The sequence below is a fragment of the Natator depressus genome, chromosome 15, assembly GCF_965152275.1.
Source record: "Natator depressus isolate rNatDep1 chromosome 15, rNatDep2.hap1, whole genome shotgun sequence".
Lineage (NCBI taxonomy): Eukaryota > Metazoa > Chordata > Testudines > Cheloniidae > Natator > Natator depressus.
The window spans coordinates 23,810,565-23,823,100 of record NC_134248.1 but is presented as its reverse complement, the minus strand read 5'-3'; the positions used below and the strand labels follow the sequence as shown (position 1 = coordinate 23,823,100).

At 46.7% G+C, this 12,536-nt stretch overlaps 2 protein-coding genes across 12 annotated transcripts in view; both read right to left on the bottom strand.

The window, feature by feature from the left end:
- Nucleotides 1-12,536, bottom strand: part of SCARB1 (scavenger receptor class B member 1) — a 540,196-nt gene that overhangs the window by 243,063 nt on the left and 284,597 nt on the right. The gene's annotated exons all lie outside the window — the stretch shown is intronic.
- Nucleotides 1-12,536, bottom strand: part of NCOR2 (nuclear receptor corepressor 2) — a 398,218-nt gene that overhangs the window by 342,376 nt on the left and 43,306 nt on the right. For 10 of the 11 annotated variants that reach the window (XM_074972265.1, XM_074972262.1, XM_074972272.1 and 7 more), the window contains exon 2: nt 3,389-3,503. The exons of the other annotated variant lie outside the window; for it this stretch is intronic. The gene's annotated coding sequence lies outside the window, so the exon portion shown is untranslated. The remainder of the gene's footprint in view (nt 1-3,388; nt 3,504-12,536) is intronic. 11 annotated transcript variants of the gene reach the window in all.

Genomic DNA, 12,536 nt, shown 5'->3' with positions numbered 1-12,536 from the left:
TCTTCTCACCTAGCACAATGGAATCTTTATCTATGACTGAGGCTCCTAGGTGGTACCTCAATACAAATAAAGAAGGACCAGTGCCTGGCAGTCCTGTTCCTCTAACTCTGTCCACCACCAATCATCCCTACTTCTAAAAGTCAGCACAACCTCACTTGTAACGCAAAACTTATCCTATCACCTAGTTCAGGTCCTTGAGTCTAATTATCTTCTTCAGGAGGGGTGGAGTGATCATTAGGATAATAGTAACTATCTCACACACACACACCCCTATTGAGATCATATTGCCTCAAAGTCAACAGTTGCTTATCCACAGACACTTCAGCCTTGACAAGCTGTCTTAGAAACACAATGAACGCCTGACCATATGCATACGCAACAGAGATAGTACAGTAGATACAATCTGGCAAGAAAGGAATTTCCTTTGGCAGACATGATGGCTGCTGACATCTCAAGTGTCTCTAATATCAGTGTCTTTCCCTCACTTCTCAAATACTTTTTCCGCCTTAGCCTAATACTCATTTCAAGAGATGTACTGACAAGCACCTCAAAGTGCTGCTGTTTAAACGAATTCTAGAAATATTGAAATTAGATAAAATTTTTTTTTTAAATGACATGGTAAGTCAGCTTGTCTGATCCAACTCCACGCCCTAGCCAGTCAGTCAAAGATTGTTTCCCACAAAATTTCTCTTAATAAATAATAATTTCCAATTCTACAATGCCCTTGAGCAGAGGATCTCCAAGCACTTAAAGTCATTCGGGAATTAAATCTTGCAACCTCCCTAGAAGGGAAGTATCTTTATCCAAGTACGGATGGGAAAACTGAGGACCAGGGTGTTTAGGCAATTTGTACGAGGTCACAATGTTGCAAACAGATCAAGGACCAGAATCCAGGAGGCCAAACTCTTTGTCTAACCATTACTGGTAACACAGTGGGCTGAATTTTTACAACTGTCAGGGTCTTCCCATAGAGCAGGAAAAGTGGATGCCAAAAGCATCACGACAATCTGTCGGGGAAAATATTTAAATTAATAAAAATGCAAATCTATGAAGCCCCGCCTATACTCCTAGGTAACAAATAGCAAATAACACTGCTGAAAACTCGGGCAGTGTTTAAAAAAAAAAAAGAGAGAGAGAATGTTAGGAAACACTTGAACCACACTGAAGTTAAAAAAAGACCAGGATTGTGGTGCCAACACTCACGAGGCTTGAGCCAGTGGGGTAATCTCCTTCAGGAGGGCAGTACAGAGTAATATATCTAAAAGACAAAACTGCTCAAATTATTAAGCAGGCATCATCCACTCAATTTTGAATTTAATTTAATTAGGCACCCTGCTAACTTCATTACCTATTTAACCAGATCGTTTATTCAATTTATGCAACTTCTTCTGCAAATAACTGCTCCGAGGCCCAGAGCGAGTCAAGGCAAGGTCTGGTCCTTGCCAATTGCTCAGTGCTGCTGGAGAGAAACTGGGCACCCGGAATGCATGTTGAGGTTTGAGTCTTTATCGTTCCAGCTCTAGCCAGAAACTCAAAATTCATCCAGTGTCAAGAGGCTGCCCAGAAGTCTGCGGAAGAATGGAGCTATCATTGGCATGCACAACATTTAGCATCTCCCTGTCAACTCTGCTGGATCCCTGAGCTAGTACCTCAGCGCGCCGTATGTTGCTTAAGCATGATTGCCATTTCTGCATCACTCTTGATTTCACCTGAAAACACCCCAAAAGTCTGAAGAGGAACTGAGCAAGGTCTCACAGAAGCAGTTGCTCTTCCACAGACAGTTCCTGAGGCCACGGAGGTCAAAACCCTTGACAGGGAAAACTTTCATATTGGATCGAACATGAGAGAGGAGAACATTCGTACCCCAGAAATGGCATTCGCCAATAATCTGTTGCATTCCCTTTTCTACCTGTTCAGACAGCTGTGTCTCAGACACCTCAGTCCGTCTCCTTTCTTCCTCCGCTGACTCCTGCATTTCCGTTACAGTCAACTGCTGACGACAGAGTCTTGCCAGGTTTCCACACATACAGACTCACTGTGATTCACAGGAGGAGGGTAGCAACAGCGTAAGCATTGGTTTTAAATTGATGGATGCTCCAGATCTTACTTAAGAGCTTTGTCCAGCACAAAATTTCTCTAAAACCTAGCATCTGAAAGTGACCTGAAGAAATCTAGAATACAAAAAGGCAGAACATACCCACCCACTCACTCACCCGTTGGAGCACATTCTTCCATCAACAGGGAATTTACCCTACTTAAGTCCCAGTGGCACTATTTGAGTTCACCTATAGAAATCCCCTGCACACATCTGAAAGAATACCCCTACCTAGTACAATATTTTGAAGACAAAGTTCTGGCATTTTTTTCAAAATCCCAAGTAGCTACAGCCCAAAAATTTTCATTAAATTGATTCCATACAGCTTTGTCTAGCTGCCCCAAGGTCAGTGCGACCATACACAGAGCTCTTGAAAATGAGTGTCATAAAAAAATTAAAAAAAAAAAAAATTCCGATACTAGAGATAGAAAAGGTCCGTTAGGTGAGCCAGTCCATTTCCCCACCTCTGCAAACTTGTCCTGGTAGGTTATTAGAAATGACATGCTCCCAAAGGGAGTTTCCTTGCTTTGGACATCACCAGGTAAACGAAAGGGCTGGAATCACTGCCATGTGGATTAAAAACTATGTTGGTGGACCAGCACGCATGCCACGTAATAACTGGAACTGGGGAGAAGAGTTTTAATTGAAATGAAAGTTCAATGGAAATGAAATTTAGTGATTTCTGCTTTCAAGACAGCTCTGGTAAAAACAAAAAACTGTCTCCAGCCCAAAACCCCAGCACTAACTTCCTACTTGAGACAATCAAAATTAAACCCACAGTCACGCAAAAAACAAAACCAACAAACACCCCTATTCTGCTTTCAGTTCTCATTAGCACACATACCCTGAGGTTTACAGGAACTTGTTACAAACCATTTTGCCCACTATCAGAAAGTGGGATTCAGAGAAAGAAATGCATGAAACCAGAGGAAGTTTCGGTGTTGAGGTCTCCTTACAAGATGAGCAAAGCCCAGTTTCATAGAGAAGCCTCCAATTCTGGCCCCCCACTCGCAGCAACCAACCACTGCTCATGCAAGTAGACCTTGAGATGCCACAGCAGCTTCAAGCGATGCATTGGAGGATATGCCAGTGCTTGCTACCCCAGACAACTTGGATCTGAAATGGCAATGCCATGGAGTATTTTGTCTGCCAGAAAGTAATGGTAATATGCAACCTAAATAAAAACGCACGGGTTCTAGCGATTTCAAATTCATCTGCCTGTTCTCACAGACCGCCGATTGCTTTTGCCACATATAAAGATGAGTAAGGAAAGTTCTAACACACATACAGTACCTAATTGCTGACAATTGAGAACGTGAAGCTCCAACAACCACGCTGACAGCACACGAGTGAGCGAAGCTGACGGGTATACAGATCCAGCCCTCCGGTGCTGAGGATTTAAATCACCCTAAAAAAAAATCAAAAAACAGTTCAATTTGGCATGAACTTATTCCAGGATATGACATATAGAGAGGGAAGGATGGCCAAGAATCTGCATCTCTTCCATTATAGGTGTCCGAGAAAGGACCCATCAGAGCTATTTGCCGTCTTCACCTTGGATCCTGGGCTAGCACATGCATAGTGTGGAACAAAGGGGGAAAAAGAACTACAAGTGACAGATGTTAGTCATGACAATGGGCACCACATAAGAACCTGAGACGGATGCAACCATCGGTGGGCTTGATGCAGGAGTAAGTGGGTGAAATTCTATGCCCTATGTTCTATAGGTCAGACTAGACAATCCCTTTCTGGCCTTTTAAAACAAAACAAACTCAATCGTTAGTTATTTTGGTCTCTTCCGTTGCTTAAAAGCCCCGCTGCTTTGCAGAGCTGCCCAATTTCCTGGCTAGTTGATGTAATTTACACGAGTTACAAAACTAGATACCGCTTAGATTTTTCCCAGTTCACAAGAGCCACACTGAATTTCCAAGGCAACCTGAAAGCACAGAATATTGTGTGACGTAGAGCACCCAGAAGTGGCCTGAAGAGTTCTCTTATGCTGCTCCAGCCAGGCTGACTCCTGAGATCTTTTTTTTTAAAAAGGAAGAGCTTTGCAATGACACTCTCCAGCTGTTCAGGGAACGGGCATTAAAACAAAGGCGCACGAGTTCTCTGATGCTGATGTTTCCCTCTGCTCAGGAGTTACTTTTATTGAAGAACAACAAAAAAAAGGGAGCTTAGCTACGGCTTTGACCCTGTGCGGAGATGCTCGGATACGTCGTCCCTCTGAGGCACTCGAGAGATTTTTCAAAGAGCGCCGTCTCCGTCGCTACCCCCGTGCTAGGCGGTCTAGCCTGTTTCGGTCACCTCAGTCATGAAACGGGCCCCGGCTGTCCTCCTTTCACCACACGTACCTTTTATTACTCTGCTCTTTTGTACACCCAATGGAACACAGGCATCTGGTAGCAGGAGCTTTCCACCCAGTGTCCCTCCTCAGCACAGCACACCTCACCTTTTGAGCTTCCCTTTGGAGACCCCCCCCCCGGCTTCCTGTTCCTTCTAGTTCTGGGCTAACAATGTAACCGGGAGGCTAGTAGTCACCACCAAGGGGTCTGCAATCCCCGAGCAGAAAGCAGTCAATGCTGCCAACTGAGCCTGCGACCTTTCCTGTGCGGCAGTAATTTCAGCAATCAGGGTGCTGCTCTGAGCCCCCTGTCACAAGCACTGGGTACGTGTAACAAATACGTAAGTGGAGATGCATGTTAAAAAGCCCATTGGCAGCTCTATGAGGAATCTTCGGCTTAAGAATCTCAACGCAAAGAAAGCTGCTCGAAAACCCTTTGCCTTTACATTTCAGCCAACCTTTGCGGTGGGTTCACTTCACACAGGTTTCCCCGCATTTTCGCCTTGAGTTGCTTCAGGAAAAAATACAAATAAAAAATCAAGGTGAAGCTGGACCAACACCAGACAGCTTTTTGGTGCTTCACCAGTGAATGCAGGGCACCCAGGGAGACTGATCCACACAGCCCACTGAGATCAACAGATAACTCCCACTGACTCCAGGGTGGATTAGATCAGGTCCACTGAGCATTCACCTCACTCGTGGAATCTGGAAGCCCGGGGAGGAAGTTAAGCCCAACTAGAGGTTGTAAAAAAAAATGATGGCTTCCCAGGCAAGTTTGAATACCATGCTTATTATTACAGGAACATCTAAACCCCTTGTGGTCCAGTGACAAGCGTCACATTCCTGATCTATCACAATCCCAATTTTCACAGCGTCTTCCCACATAGAATATCAGGGTTGGAAGGGACCTCAGGAGGGCATCTAGTCCAATCCCCTGCTCAAAGCAGGACCAATCCCCAATTTTTGCCCCAGATCCCTAAATGGTCCCCTCAAGGATTGCACTCACAACCCTGGGTTTAGCAGGCCAATGCTCAAACCACTGAGCTATCCCTCCATCCACATCCTGCAGGCTCGACTGACAGGAGGAGTGATCGGGGGAACTGTGGGAACACTTCAGCAGCTCCAGCTTTTCATGTTTATCTCAATTTCACAAAAATAACAGTCAAATGATTTGGCCAAAAAAGGTGGCTGAAAAACAGGACCATGCCCTGAAAGGGAACGGTGTTACTTGGGACTTAATGCCCTGGCCTGACTGGACCCGTGTACACACCATTCACAATGAAAGGCGAACCTACTCAAAACTGAAACGCGTGTGTTCATTTAACCAAGGTGACAAAATGGGCACAGTTTGCCAACCAATAAATAATCTGCAAATGTTTTCGCGAACGAGCTCCTGCTCCATGGAGAACAAGTCCATCACTGAACAAAAGGGTCAGACTCCCAGATGGAATTTTTACAGGCTTTTACCACCAAAACGAACGTTTCCCCTTATCCCGATGTTGCTGGGATGTGACGACGACATTTTCAAGACTTAGCCCCATTGAAAATCCCAGCATTCCATTCCAATTGAAATGGGAGTTTGGCACCTAACTCCCTTAGGCTCCTTTAAACAGCCCTGCTCTCCCCACCCCCTGCCCAGGAAGGGCTGTCCAGCAGCAATACCGGGCACAGCAGACATGTGCATACTTAGAATCAGGTCACTTGCAGTGGCAAGTGCTGTCTCATTAAAAAGCAGCATACAGCAGTTAGTGAATGACAAAGAGTAATAGGGGTTCGCCTCCCACGGTAAGAGAGAATCTGTACGATACCAAATAGGATGCGTCAGTCAGCATCCAAGTTTAAAAAAAATTTTTTTTTTTTTTAATTTATTTGATGGAATTAGACGGTATTCCCAAGACAACCTCTGCCTCTGGTCTCACCCCACAAACCTTCCCTCACTCGTGAAAAGATAGACGATCATACGGGCAGGACACAGGGTTATTCTCGGATCCACTGTTAACAAACATAATACACCCCAGATCTTGGGCAAAAAACCTCCCCCTCCCACACCCTACCCCAATAGTGATCCAAGTTAAGGAAAGACGGGAGCTCAAGGATCCCCTGTCTCAGTGGTTCTCAAACTTGTGTACTGGTGACCCCTTTCACATAGCAAGCCTCTGGGTGCAACCCCGTCCCCCCTTATAAATTAAAAACACTTTTACATATTTAACACCATTATAAATGCTGGATGCAAAGCAGGGTTTGGGGGGAGGCTGACAGCGTGCGACCCCCCCCCCCATGTAATAACCTCACGACCCCCTGTTTGAGAACCCCTGCCCTATCTCAAGCAGAAAACCAGCTTATTTGTGCACCAAGTACTACTGGCTCCAAAAGGAACTCGCCCCTCCCCTTCTTCCTTTAAACATGATGGATCTGCCTGGAGGGGAAGCTAAGCGTTAGCAGACAAAAAGCCCTTTTATAGCACTCCAGTGGCCCACTAGCATGACAAGCAAATAAGTCACCCAGCAAAGAAAAACTGTTTTTAGGACTTGAAATATGAATGGATTATAGAAATCAGAGCATTGCAGAGTATTTGTGTTTTAAAGCCACTTCTCTACAGCAGCGAGGAAGGGGAGCCTATGGCAATCACAGGGAGGTCCTGCGAGCTCAGTGAAATCGTTAGAGCTTAGCTGGAAACACAGTCTTCTCTTGTAAATAAAATATGCCATTTAATATGCATTTTGCGCCTGGACTCCACCGAAGTTGGAGACTCCCAGCACTGCACAGCAAGCCCCAGGCTGTTGAAAGGAAAGGGGATGATGGTTTATTGGGTACAGGCACGGCTCAGCAGATTCCTTTCCAGGCTTATTGTTTTACTACTTCTGCAGACCCTTTGCACAGAGCAGCCAGCATAGCTAGGACCAATGGCAGAGCCTCAGGGTCACACTGAACTCGAACTGCCCATGGACAACTAGGACAGCAGCAGCGGCAAGAAATGCTCACCAAGGAGTTGCCCCCATTCTTCCCAGGAGAGGATCTCACCAGCATGATCCATGCTTTCCTCCATCTCCCAAATAGATTACCCGGGCTGAAGAAAGGGGTTACACACAAAAACACACAAACAACTTTCCCCTCACCATGAGTCTGCCAGACACAAGTCCTGCCCAGCAACACCATTCCAGCCAGATGAGCCTTACAGTTCACTTAACCACAGAACACACAGAGCCAGTAACCCACCAGTCAATAATGGAATAAACTACAGGTCAGTGACCAGAGGAAAACATACTAATAAAATTATTCCACTACTGACATGTACAGAATATACTTTTTTTTCCCCAAACATGCACATCTACTTAGAGGAAGAACTGAGATAGGTACTAAAATTCTGAGGCTAGGTTTTCAAAGTTTATGTGCAATTGCATAACGTCAGAGTACACAAATTCATGAATGTACAAAGTGGGCAGTACACACTTGGTATCCGAGTGTGTATGTGACCAGCTACCTGGCCACATGCATGCACAACCACCCAGTGTTCGTACGTCTATAGTTGGTATTAGCGTGCCTAAGTTAAGGGGGTAATGGCACGGTTATGCGAGCCGGTCTTCAAAAGTCGAGCACTCAGACGAATAGAAGCGGAAGGACCAACATTTCAAAATTGTCAACAGTGTTAGAACACAGCAATAAAGCAGGTCATTCTCTCACTGGGTCAATTCCCCCATTGAAATAATGTAATTAGGATTTGCAGTTCTACAGCACCTTTCATCTAAAGATTTCAAAGAGCCTTGCAAATATGAAGTAATTAAAAAGATTCACAACCCCACAACAAAACAAGAGAAACACTATCACCACTGCACACAAGTAAACTGAGGCAGAGAAAAGGGACTAGAACGAAGGAGTCTCTGAAATCCATGGCAGAGATGGGATTAGAACCAAGGAGTCTCAATTCCTATTAATCACTAGGCAACACTGTTGCCCTGAAATAACAAAAAATTATAAGAATCAGAGTTACCCTGAATAATAATGTCCAACTGTGCGCCTAAGCATCATTCCAACCTCTTGATTCTCAAGAAAAGTAAAACCAGAAGCACCAAGTGGATCTTGAGATCTTATCTCTTAAGGGATGGATAAGAGCTACCCACTGGTCCAGACTGGTGTAAGGAGACTCTGGAGAATGGCACTGAAGTGAGTAGCACAATTCCATGACTACAACAAATGGAGCAGAGAAGAGAGATTAAAGACTATTCAAGAGGAACAACGTAGTAAACAAACATGCTGACGCCAAAATTTGTTTTCCCCATAAATGCCACCTGCCTGTCCAAGGGAAAAGGCCTTCAAGGCAGATTTAAGGAGTGGGAGCTTTATCTTTAATATGAATTTAGTGCTCAAAAAGTGCCAGACTGACAGCCCTGGAGCCCGAAGTCCTCTAGTTCATCCACAGGAAAGTGCAGTACAGACAACACCAATGCAAGCTGCCCAGACAACCCTACCAAGAGAGATATGCCTCTTTCCCAGCCTGAAAGGACCACTGCTAAGGCTTAAAGCAAAATTCAGTCACCACAGCCTACTCAGCCTTTGGCTTCACTGCTACAATTAGTGTCAGCAATACAGACACCTGGCCATTAAGAACTGGACCGATGCCACTAACTCATCCCATTCAAGTCATCCAACAGCGATGAGTTGGTGACTTTCTGCCGCCAGCAACGTGTCACGGTAACAGAGACGAGATAGGTTCCCTATCCCATTAACTCCAGCTATGCACATAAAGCAGGGGTGGGCATACTTCTTGGCCCGAGGGCCACATCTGGGTATGGAAATTGTATGGCAGGCCATGAATGCTCACGAAAATGGGGGTTGGGGGTGAAGGGTCTGGGATGGGGCCAGAAATGAGGATTTCAGGATGTGGGAGGAGGCTCTGGGCTGGGGCAGGGGTGCAGGCTCAAGCTAGGCATGCAGGCTCAAGGGTGGGGCTGGGGATGACGGTTGGGGGTGCAGGAGGTTGCTCTGGGCTGGGACGGAGGGGTTCGGAGAACGCGGGGTGGTGGTGGGGGATCAGGGCTGGGGAAGAGGATTGGGTTGCAGGAGGAGATCAGGGGTGCAGGCTCTGGGCGGCGCTTACCTCAAGCAGCTCCCGGAAGCAGCGGCATGTCCTCCCTCCAGCTCCTATGCGAAAACACAGCCAGGCGACTCTGCACACTGCCCTGTCCACAGGCGCCACCCCTGCAGCTCCCATTGGCCACAGTTCACGGCCAATGGGAGCTGCAGGGGCAGCACTGAGGCGGGGGCAGCGTGCAGAGCCCCCTGGCTGCCACTACGTGTAGGAGCCAGAGGTGGGACTGCCACTGCTTCCCGGAGCTGCGTGTAGTGGAGCAAGCCCTCGACCCCACTCCCTGGCTGGAGCGCCAGGGTGGGGCAAGCCCTAGATCCTGCTGCCCGGCAGGAGCTCAACGGTTGAATTAAAAGGTCTGGAGGGCCGGACGCGGCCTCTGGGCCATAATTTGCCCATCCCTGATATAAAGGTAGGAGGACTCATTCCACAAAGGATCAAAACCAAAGGTCTCTATTCAGCACTCAAACCCCTTTCATCACTCCCACAACAGGATCCCCATTTGTTTTGGAAACAATAGCCAGTGAAACAACCTCCAACTAGTGATTTCCTTATAAACACAGCCAAACCCTCTACTTTAAATTAGCGCACACACCCCCACACCCTTTTCTCATTTCAGCAAGTAACAAACCCGAATCCAGACTCATTAAAGCACTGTGGATCCCAGCTCCACTTGCGTTCACTTATAAGCAAATCAAGAGCTTTCTTTTCCCTCCAGACAGGTTTTTTTTTTTGTTTTTTTTTTGGGGGGGGGGGGGGTTGTTTCTTCTTTCCCTGTCGAGATGTCTGCAGAAGGCATCTAATGTGCAACGAGCCAGGCCCCCTAAGGAGAAGAGCTGAAAATAAGATGAAAGAGCACGATAGCAGAGCAGAGCTGTCTCTCGCTGCCATAGTCTATGCTGGCACTGCTACAGGATTTTGTGTGGGAAAGTTTTCAGAAGGAACTTGGCACCCCTTGCTGCTGTCAGTCTGTGCTGGAGCTACTGCACGCCAGGAGCAAGCTGAAGAAGAGAGGGAGGGAGAGAGCAGAGCTCTGCAAATAAAGAAAATAAGTACCAATATTATAGGCCAGACTGGGGTGGGAGGGGAAGACTGCAGACAATCAGGAACCGCTTCCTCCATGAGCCCAGAAGTCAGAGATGTTTGGATGCCAAGACGGGAGAACAGGGAAGGATGGTCCAATGGTTATGGTGCTATGCAGGGATTGAGGAGACTTGAGTTCAGTTCCATGCTCTGCCACAGCCTTCCTTTGGGCAGAATCCCTTAGCCGCTCTGTGCCTCAGTTTCCCCATCTCCAAAATGGGGATAATAGCACTTCATAGGGACACCGTGAGGCTAAATTGAATAGGGCACCAGGTTCCAAACACATGAGGCACTCAGATACCACAGTAACAGGCACCATATAAAAGCACCTCAACTGGACCGATAAGCCAGAGACCCTGTTGGCCTGCTAAACGCAGAGTTGTAAGTTCAATCCTTGAGGGGGCCATTTAGGGATCTGGGGCAAAAATTGGGGGATTGGTCCTGCTTTGAGCAGGGGTTGGACTAGATGACCTCCTGTGGTCCCTTCCAACCCCGATATTCTATGAGAGCAAAGATGTTGCACAATTCCTCAGTCCCTCTGCTCCCCTCAGGGCTGTGCAGTGGTAGGTTCTCCCATCACAGGTCAGTGCCTAAATGTCCCACATTAACTCTGTATGATTAGCGGGTCATCCCAGGGAATGTGTGGACAATGAGAAGCGCCAGAGGCCATCTCTGGTTGTGAGCCGCAGGAGGCTCTCTGGCGCCTCACCTTCACTGAAGGTGTTGTTAATTCCATGTTCTGAGGATAGGCTGCTAGGCATGTGCACAGGAGGTGCGAGGCAATTATCTTTCCTTCTAATGAAAAAAAGTGTTCCCTTCCAGCTAGAGTAATAAACCCTGCACGGATCTGCCAGCTGAGAGAAAGCATTATCGAAGGCTCCGCAAGCTAAAAGATTTGCAACAGTTACAATGGCAAATAGAATATAGTTTGAGATAGCTAAAATAGTACTTAATTACTGTGAGGCAGACACATACAAACTCCTTCCCTCAATAACAAATAAAGAGCAAGGGGAAAATCAGAACTAGAGACTCAGTCCCTTGGCCTCCTCAGTCTGTGCTGCAGGGCCCTCTAGCTCCCCACATGCACAAGGGGGGGGGCACACTGAGGATAGAATGACAGACTTAACTACAAATCTACTTGATAAAAGAGGCGCTCCCCCCACCCCTTCAAAGGTAACCTGAAAAGAATACAGGGGCAATATATGTTCTCTCTCTCAAGCTATATAAGGGAGATGCTACCACTGGCCAGGTCTGTGGGCTTTTGCTGTTTCAAATGCATCCCGGGCTAGTAGTCGCTGAAAGTCACTGCTCTCGGTGGCTCACGCATAATGCATTGGTCGTCTCAGTCCAGTTCCTACAGGGCAATTAGCCACATCAGAGAAAGCATCATCACCAGTGGCACCCTTGTTGAGAATCCCAGCAGAAGCGCCAGAGACTGGATTAGCCCTTTTGCCCCACCCTAGAAATGGTTCCACTAGAACAGGGCTGAAGCTTGTAGTTGTAGCCATGCTGGAGGGCAGAGAGCGGACTTTACACAGCTCTGCATAGGCCCACGCTCCCTACTTGTTCCCAGGGAGGATTTCAGTGTCTTTGGTTGTGGATCAGACAACTATTGCCACGAAATCCATACAAAAACTTTAAAATAAGTAACCATTACATAAACCCGAATTACAACATCACGAATCCCGTGGCAATTAGATTAGACACTGCCTCATTACCTATCACACTTACCGCACATACAAAAATGTTCTAAAGAGCAGCTGCGTTTCAAGTTTAATAATTCAACCATTTATAACTGAACAGCAAGAGCCCCGACACACGAAGAAATAAACGCCTGCAAAATGGGAATTTTTTTAAAGCTCGTTGACTCCCTATGAGACCGGGAATGAGCCACTTAAGGGATAATACTAACCTGCCACACAGCATACAGA